Source organism: Periplaneta americana, chromosome 2, assembly GCF_040183065.1.
Source record: "Periplaneta americana isolate PAMFEO1 chromosome 2, P.americana_PAMFEO1_priV1, whole genome shotgun sequence".
NCBI classification, from domain to species: domain Eukaryota; kingdom Metazoa; phylum Arthropoda; class Insecta; order Blattodea; family Blattidae; genus Periplaneta; species Periplaneta americana.
The window spans coordinates 2,557,198-2,566,703 of NC_091118.1; positions in this window are offsets into that span (position 1 = coordinate 2,557,198).

The window sequence follows — 9,506 nt, forward strand, 5'->3', positions numbered from 1 at the left end:
AAGTATTTTGAATGCCATATAGCCTAAAATGTATGTTGCAATGAACTTAATTTATATTCCAATTTTCATATAAATCGGTTCAGTCATTACCGCGTGAAAAGGTAACAAACATCCAGACAGACATACAAACAAAAATTTCAAAAAAGCGATTTTCCGTTTCAGGATGGTTAATTATACATGTTAACACCAATTATTTTTGGAAAATCGAAAATTACAGAAAAATTTTGGCTACAGATTTATTATTAGTATAGATACAGGGCTTTCATTTCAATATTTCCCAGTCCAAAAACTAATTATTTAAATTGAATTCAATTTAAACAAAAAACACGTCGATTTAGATATTGAGGGGCAAGTCTGAAACAGACTTAATTGCATTTGAGATTTCACTCCCTACCGCCAGCCTCTCTTAATTCGAAATTTGAAATGGCACCTCTATATTTCTATGCTTAACAATGGAAGACTATTCAATTGTTTATACACGTCATTCGTTCGTTTTCACATCTTTTGTTTTCTATGGTTGCCTGGCAACCTGTATTTTTGTTATTATCAGTTGATTGTAGAATGAAACACAGTTTATTTTGTATACTTTCCTAAATTTAATCAATAAGGATGATTTCTGTTCTCTCTTGAAGGGTATACACCATTTTAAAATAATTTAATGCACAAACACAGCTATTACATAAAATGCTCGATAAGTTTTTGTAGATTTATTCTCTTCAGCTCTAATCAACAATAACAACAATTCAGGTTGCCAGGCGACGATAGAAAACAAAAGATGCGAAAACAAATTAATGATGTGTATAAACAATTGAATAGTGTTTCATAGTTAAGTATACAAATATAAGGGTGCCATTTGAAATTTCAAAGTGGGGGAGGCTGGGGGTGGGGGGTGAAATCTAAAATGCAATTAAGCCTGGTTTAAGACTTCCCCCTCAATATCCAAATCGACGTGTTTTTTGTTTAAATTGAATTCAGTTTACATAATTAGTTATTTAGACTGGGAAGTTTTGAAATGAAAGCCCTGTGTGACGCGATAGCATTGCAGTCCAAAAACTGCACATCCTTGGGGCTCTAGAAGAGTCCCGCCATAATACCAGTTTCATACCAGAGGCCTCCTCCCCACAAACACTCACTTATTATGAATACAATCCTCCCCACGCAAAGATGTCCCGCCTTTCATGCGTGTACAACATTTCTCCATTAGTTTAGTGTGTCATGTGGACGCCAATCAGGAAAACAGAGATTTAAGATTGTCATTTGTTCATCTGATTGTCATGTTGTAAAAGAGGCATTTCCAGGAGTGGCAGTGACGTCAACATCAGATATGTTTACCTGCCACGTAGAGGTAGTAAAAACCTTAACCAAAATCGTATACTGTACCTAATATCACCCAGTGTTGAATACAGAGTGAAGGGTAATGACATTGATTTCTAAGGAAGAGACTAGTGAAGTGCTTTGTGTGGAGTGTGACATTTTATGGTGAAGAAACATGGACATTACGACGAAGTGAAGAGAAGCAACTAGAAGTATTTGAAATGTGGAGAAGGTTGGAGTGTGTGAAGAAAGAATGATGCTGAAACTGATCAGGAAGAGGAAAAGGGATTGGCTGGGTCACTGGCTGAGAAGAAACTGCCTACTGAAGGATGCACTGGAAGGAATGGTGAACGGGAGAAGAGTTCGGGGCAGAAGAAGATATCAGATGATAGACGACATTAAGATATATGGATCACATGAGGAGACTAAGAGGAAGGCAGAAAATAGGAAAAATTAGAATATGCTGGATTTGTAGTGAAAGACCTACCTTTGGGCAGAACTCTATGAATGAATACCAGAGACAATAGGGTTCCTTCAAATATTATAGTCTTGGGGCATGTTTGAATTTTTTAATAATTATTCTAAAATTTGTTTCTCCTCTCTTAAAATGATATGTAGGTCAGAATAATTTCAGTGTATTTGAATAGATCTGATAGGCTAACATTAGGTATTATACTCTAACATTTTCAAGATAGCGTGAAAATGTCACAAGTCTAGATCAAATATTATTTTTCTGTACGAACAGTACAAATATCTTGGAAAATGTGGCTTTCGGAAAACAGCATTTAATGTGAAATGTTATTGGCCATTATGGAGCCATGTTTGAATAAGATATTTATTGAATACAAAAATACTCTCGATAAGTTATTACACATAAAACTGTTCAGAAAAGAACGTCCTTTAATATAAACAGATAAGAATATAATTTTTTTACCCTGTTAGTGACCAACACTGCGACATATTACATTCCACACTTTCTATTTTGTTCTCTGTCTCAACCGCCACAGACCTCTACGAGTTTCACAACACGTCCTTCAGCCTCTTCTGTAGCCTGAACTATAAGTGAACATGTTAGGGTCAGGGAGAGGAAGCCAGAAACTTTTCTTCCATTAGGATCGCGTTACAAACGATTATGTAGAACATAAATTACACTGACGTCATTCGAATTTGCTCGCCATGGAAATGTTTACATCATATCTGTTAAACACAACAATGTGAACGAATTCATTGCTCTGCTAAAGTTGAGACCGCATATAAATATAACCTAATTGGAAGAGTTTATTATAATTCATGGGGGTGTGATTGAAATATACATATTTTTAAAAGTGATGTTATTCAGATGTGCTTTGTCATAGACACGAAACAGACGCGTACACAATACATGCGTAACTGTAGTAAGTTAGTACAAGCTGGGATACAGATGGTAAATAACAGTTATAATATATAGGGGATATCCTGATGTGATTATATACAGTTAATTGTTCATTGTCTGTGGTTGAAACACAGTTACTTACTTGTTCTCTTAACAGTACTTTCTATTATTATTATTATTATTATTATTATTATTATTATTATTATTATTATTATTATTATTATTATTATTATTATTGCGAGTGACGTGAATATGTTAGGAGAAAATCCACAAACTATTAGGCAAAGCTCGGGAATTTTACTTGAAGCAAGTAAAGAGATAGGGTTGGAAGTAAATCCAGAGAAGACAAAGTATATGATTATGTCTCGTGACCAGAATATTGTACGAAATGGAAATATAAAAATTGGAAATTTATCTTTTGAAGAGGTGGAGAAGTTCAAATACCTGGGAGCAACAGTAACAAATATAAATGATACTCGGGAGGAAATTGAACACAGAATAAATATGGGAAATGCCTGTTATTATTCGGTTGAGAAGCTTTTATCATCCAGTCTGCTGTCAAAAAATCTGAAAGTTAGAATTTATAAAGCAGTTATATTACCGGTTGTTCTGTATGGTTGTGAAACTTGGACTCTCACTTTGAGAGAGGAACAGAGGTTAAGATTGTTTGAGAATAAGGTTCTTAGGAAAATATTTGGGGCTAAGAGGGATGACGTTACAGGAGAATGGAGAAAGTTACACAACACAGAACTGCACGCATTGTATTCTTCACCTGACATAATTAGGAACATTAAATCCAGACGTTTGAGATGGGCAGGGCATGTAGCACGTATAGGCGAATCCAGAAATGCATATAGTGTTAGTTGCGAGGCCAAAGGGAAAAAGACCTTTAGGGAGGCCGAGACGTAGATGGGAGGATAATATTAAAATGTATTTGAGGGAGGTGGGATATGATGGTAGAGACTGGATTAATCTTGCACAGGATAGGGACCGATGGCGGGCTTATGTGAGGGCGGCAATGAACCTGCTGGTTCTCTAAAAGCCATTTGTAAGTATTATTATTATTATTATTATTATTATTATTATTATCATCATCATTGTTATTATTACCATTTTATTGTTATTATAATTATTATTATTATCATTGTTATTACTCGTATTATTATTATAATTATGATCATTGTTATTATTCTCATTATTATCATTATTATTATTATCATCATTATTATTATTATTATTGTTATTACTCGTATTATCATTATTATAATTATTATTATCATTGTTATTATTATTATCATTATTATTATCATTGTTATTATTATTATTATCTTTATTATTATTATCATTATTATTATCATTATTATCATCATTATTATTATCATTGTTATTATCATCATTATTATTATCATTGTTATTATCATTATTATTATCATTATTATTATTATTATTATTATTATTATTATTATTATTATTATTATTATTATCATCATCATTGTTATTACCATTTTTATTGTTATTATAATTATTATTATTATCATTGTTATTACTCGTATTATTATTATAATTATGATCATTGTTATTATTCTCATTATTATCATTATTATTATTATCATCATTATTATTATTATTGTTATTACTCGTATTATCATTATTATAATTATTATTATCATTGTTATTATTATTATCATTGTTATTATTATTATTATCATTATTATTATTATCATTATTATTATTATTATTGTTATTACTATTATTATTGTTATTATTATTATTATTATTATTATTATTATTATTATTATTGTATAATTAACTGTTATTCCAGTCCATTCATTAGCAACATTTAAATTTTACATCAAATTGTATCTATTTATCCTAATTCTGGTTAACGTATTAAGCAATCTTAGAAATTTCCTTAAATCTCATGTCACTCTTTTATTAAAACTGTTAAAGTTAATAAACAAAAATTTACCACTAGAATGGAAGAAAGTGCCCGCAAAATTTTGATCCTCAACCTTTGATAGTTTCTGAGAAAAAGGGGCAGTTGTGAGATGAATTGTTTTCATAATATTTTTCACATTAAAAATTTAAAAAGCAATCAGTGCAGATCCATACAAACTTACGAAATATTTGGGTGTTTAATTTGTATAGTTTTGAGGCCAATTCAAACAACCCTGAAAATCCGTTCTGGGGTTCGAATAAGATTTACTGCTGAAATGAAATTATTCTTTGCACTACATCACAGCGGATTGCAATGGCCAGCAATTATAGCACATTAATGAAGATACTCGCAAAATGGACAGCGTTTACAAATCCGGGTACTTGAAACGCAATATTGGAGCATATTTGTGGCGCTCTCAAAATGGAGGAATCCCTCTCTTTGTATATCATCCAGCGAAATCAATTCAGGCAGATGTGTACGTGAATGCGTGTCCACTCATCTACAAAATTCGCTCCGCAGATATAGTAGTGGGCTTTGGATTTGCGCTGGCTCCTGTAATCGCTGGGCCAGCTGAGAAATAGCTCAGCTCTTCTGAAAGCGGTCCAGGACCCTGGATTTTGTGGAGGCCACACTTCGCCTGCTTTATTCCTTCTGGTCCAGTTCCTTTATAATAAAATTTCATACGTGGAAAGTGTGTTTGACTGTATTCTGATGTGCAGGGGGCCATGACTTACAGAGTAAAACATTTGAAAAACGATGAACTTACATGCAGCTAAAATTTGTACATCAGGAATAGGTCTAGTTATTAATATCTTTTCTACGATTTCTGTTACAGTCTCCAGATTTTGACAGAAGTAATTTCAAGATTTGTAATATTGAAAACGCAGTTTTTAGTACACTGTCTGCCTGTATACGGCGATATCCTCTAAACTATTAGATTTTCGACATAATTATTATCTACGAGATAGTCAAAAATTTCAATAAAACTATGGCACTATATTTAAAATATGTGTTTTTATGTGAAATAAATTAAAAATATATGCTCAGGTGGTCTTGTCCGAAACTATAAACACAATTACGAGTTTCTATTAAGGTGCAAATACTTACTTACTTACTTACTTACCGGCTTTTAAGCAACCCGGAGATTCATTGTCTCCAGTCCCTATCATCATATCCCACCTCCCTCAAATACATTTTAATACTATCCTCCCATCTACGTCTCGGCCTCCTCAAAGGTCTTTTTCCCCTCCGGCCTCCCAACTAACACTCTATATGCATTTCTGGATTTGCCCACACGTGCTACATGCCCTGCCCATCTCAAACGTCTGGATTTAATGTTCCTAATTATGTCAGGTGAAGAATACAATGCGTGCAGTTCTGCGTTGTGTAACTTTCTCCATTCTCCTGTAACTTCATCCCTCTTAGCCACAAATATTTTCCTAAGCACCTTATTCTCAAACACTCTTAATCTCTGTTCCTCTCTCAAAGTGAGAGTCCAAGTTTCACAACCATACAGAACAACCGGTAATATAACCGTTTTATAAATTCTAACTTTCAGATTTTTTGACAGTAGACTGGATGACAAAAGCTTCTCCACCGAATAATAACAGGCATTTCCCATATTTATTCTGCGTTTAATTTCCTCCCGAGTGTCATTTATATTTGTTACTGTTGCTCCCAGGTATTTGAACTTCTCCACCTCTTCAAAAGATAAATTTCCAATTTTTATATTTCCATTTCGTACAATATTCCCGTCATGAGACATAATCACATACTTTGTCTTTTACGGGATTTACTTCCAAACCTATCTCTTTACTTGCTTCCAGTAAAATTCCCGTGTTTTCCCTAATCGTTTGTGGATTTTCTCCTAACATATTCACGTCATCCGCATAGACAAGCAGCTGATATAACCCGTTCAATTCCAAACCCTCTCTGTTATCCTGGACTTTCCTAATGGCATACTCTAGAGCAAAGTTAAAAAGTAAAGGTGATAGTGCATCTCCTTGCTTTAGCCCACAGTGAATTGGAAACGCATCTGACAGAAACTGACCTATACGGACTCTGCTGTACGTTTCACTGAGACACATTTTAATTAATCGAACTAGTTTCTTGGGAATACCAAATTCAATAACAATATCACATAAAACTTCTGTCTTAACCGAGTCATATGCCTTTTTGAAATCTATGAATAACTGATGCACTGTACCCTTATACTTCCATTTTTTCTCCATTATCTGTCGAATACAAAATATCTGGTCAATAGTTGATCTATTACAAATAACATATTTATTTACCTAAGAATCCTAGCCCTATTAATGACATTACTTATGGATCACTCTGTATGTAAATCCGATTAACTCCGAAATATTTGCAGCTATACCCCCATCACTCTGGTCACATCTACTTGAGGGCTGTAATGTACGAATGGAGCCCTTTTAGTAAATCCAAGAATAGCTTGTTTGCTTTTACGCTACACAGTAGATTATTTAATTGAATTTCTTTCTAGGAATTACACAGTAAATAGTGATGTCTGTGGGGACACGGCACAGGAATTAAATTAACCTTTTAATGGGAAAGTTGTGTCTTCCTTTGACATCGATTATTTTCCCCTGTTGATCAAAAGTGCAGCGTAACTATTTAAAAGTATTGATTCCCATTTCGCTGGAAATAGTTTACATTGCAAACTGCAGATGTCTCTGGAGATGCCGATCAAACATCGTGCAAGTCCTGGCCGCTGTATGTAAATCGGAAGGCTTCTGCGGTCCACGGCAGACTGTGTTCAGAGATGTGGTTCGCACCCACTTGGAAGCCTCTGCATATCCACGGTCAAGACTTCCAGTGGCAAAGCGACACAAGTGATCTGGGAAGTCATTTCAGATGTGATATGTTAACATAACTGTACAGGGTGTTTCATATACAACTTTCGAGGGCGTATTTCACTACTCATTCTACAGGGTGATTCACGAGGATTTACCGTCCCTTACGTAGCTTATTTCCGAAGACATTCTGATCAAAAATGTCATATCAACATATGTCCTTACTTACTTACTGGCTTTTAAGGAACCCGGAGGTTCATTGCCGCCCTCACATAAGCCCGCCATCGGTCCCTATCCTGAGTAAGATTAATCCAGTCTCTATCATCATATCCCACCTCCTTCAAATATATTTTAATATTATCTTCCCATCTACGTCTCGGCCTCCCTAAAGGTCTTTTTCCCTCCGGCCTCCCAACTAACACTCTATATGCATTTCTGGATTCGCCCATACGTGCTACATGCCCTGTCCATCTCAAAAGTCTGGATTTAATGTTCCTAATTATGTCAGGTGAAGAATACAATGCGTGCAGTTCTGTGTTGTGTAACTTTCTCCATTCTCCTGTAACTTCATCCCTCTTAGCCCCAAATATTTTCCTGAGAACCTTATTCTCAAACACCCTTAACCTATGTTCCTCTCTCACAGTGAGAGTCCAAGTTTCACAGCCATAAAGAACAACCGGTAATATAACTGTTTTATAAATTCTAACTTTCAGATTTTTTGACAGCAGACTGGATGATAAAAGCTTCTCAACCGAATAATAACAGGCATTTCCCATATTTATTCTGTGTTTAATTTCCTCCCGAGTGTCATTTATATTTGTTACTGTTGCTCCAAGATATTTGAACTTCTCCACCTCTTGAAAAGATAAATTTCCAATTTTTATATTTCCATTTCCATTTGTCCTAATCTCAATATTTTCAGAATTACACTAATATGAAGTTGTTAGTAAAATAGCATTATTATTTAGTTTTAAGGGTAAAATAATATTACAGATAATGAACTATACAGGAGTGTCATTTCTTTGATCAGATAGCATTCTGAAGCTAAAAATGTGTTGTGAATTCCATAGTTGTTTCATACAGAATTGTTTTTTTTTATTTTGAACTACAAAATTACACATTCTTACGCATTTATCACAACAATTATTACAAATCACGCCTTCTTGTAAATTCTTTAAGGGTTCGCTTGCATGTCTTGACCTCCTGGGGAATGGAGAATGCGAACAAAAGACTGGATTGTTGCTCCTGAAAGCGACACAGACTAGAATTCGGTTGTTGAAGTTTATGATGCCAATTAACAAGCTATTCAGTTATACATTTTTGTGCCTGTTTGTATGTTAGGTTAAAATATATTAACTTATATAATGTGTTTTGTTTGCGTCATTTTCATATTAATCTGTGTTGTTTTGGAGGGTGATTGTATCTAATCATAGTTGATTTTTTTTAAATTTTATTGGGTTACTTTACGACGCTGTATCAACACCTAGGTTATTTAACGTCTGAATGAAATGAACGTGATAATGCCGGTGAAATGAGTCCGAGGTCCAGCACCTAAAGTTACCCAGCATTTGCTCGTATTGGGTTGAGGGAAAACCCCGGAGAAAACCTCAACCAAGTAACTTTCCCCGACCGGGATTCGAACCCGGGCCACCTGGTTTCGCAGCCAGAAGCGCTGACCGTTACTGCACAGGTGTGGACTAATCATAGTTGAGGGGGGCGATACCTACACAGTAGGACTTGTTTTACAGAGCACGTACGGCCAAAAGACCCGTGCATTGGATTTAAGAGAAAATTATGTTGGTGTATGCAGGGATTCCCAACCAGTGTGTTGTGTCGCGAAATTTTGATATTTAAAAATAAATTTTATGCGATCCAGAAAGTCCCTTTACAACACATTTTTATTTGCAACTAGCCGTACCCGTGCGCTCCGCTGCACCCGTTAGAAATAAATATAAAGTAATTACATAATTAAAATAGGACGTTTGATCCAGGGAACATTCGTGTTTGATAGAAGGATAAATCGTTTATTATGTTCCTTAATTTAAGTTGAATTAAAAAATTAAAA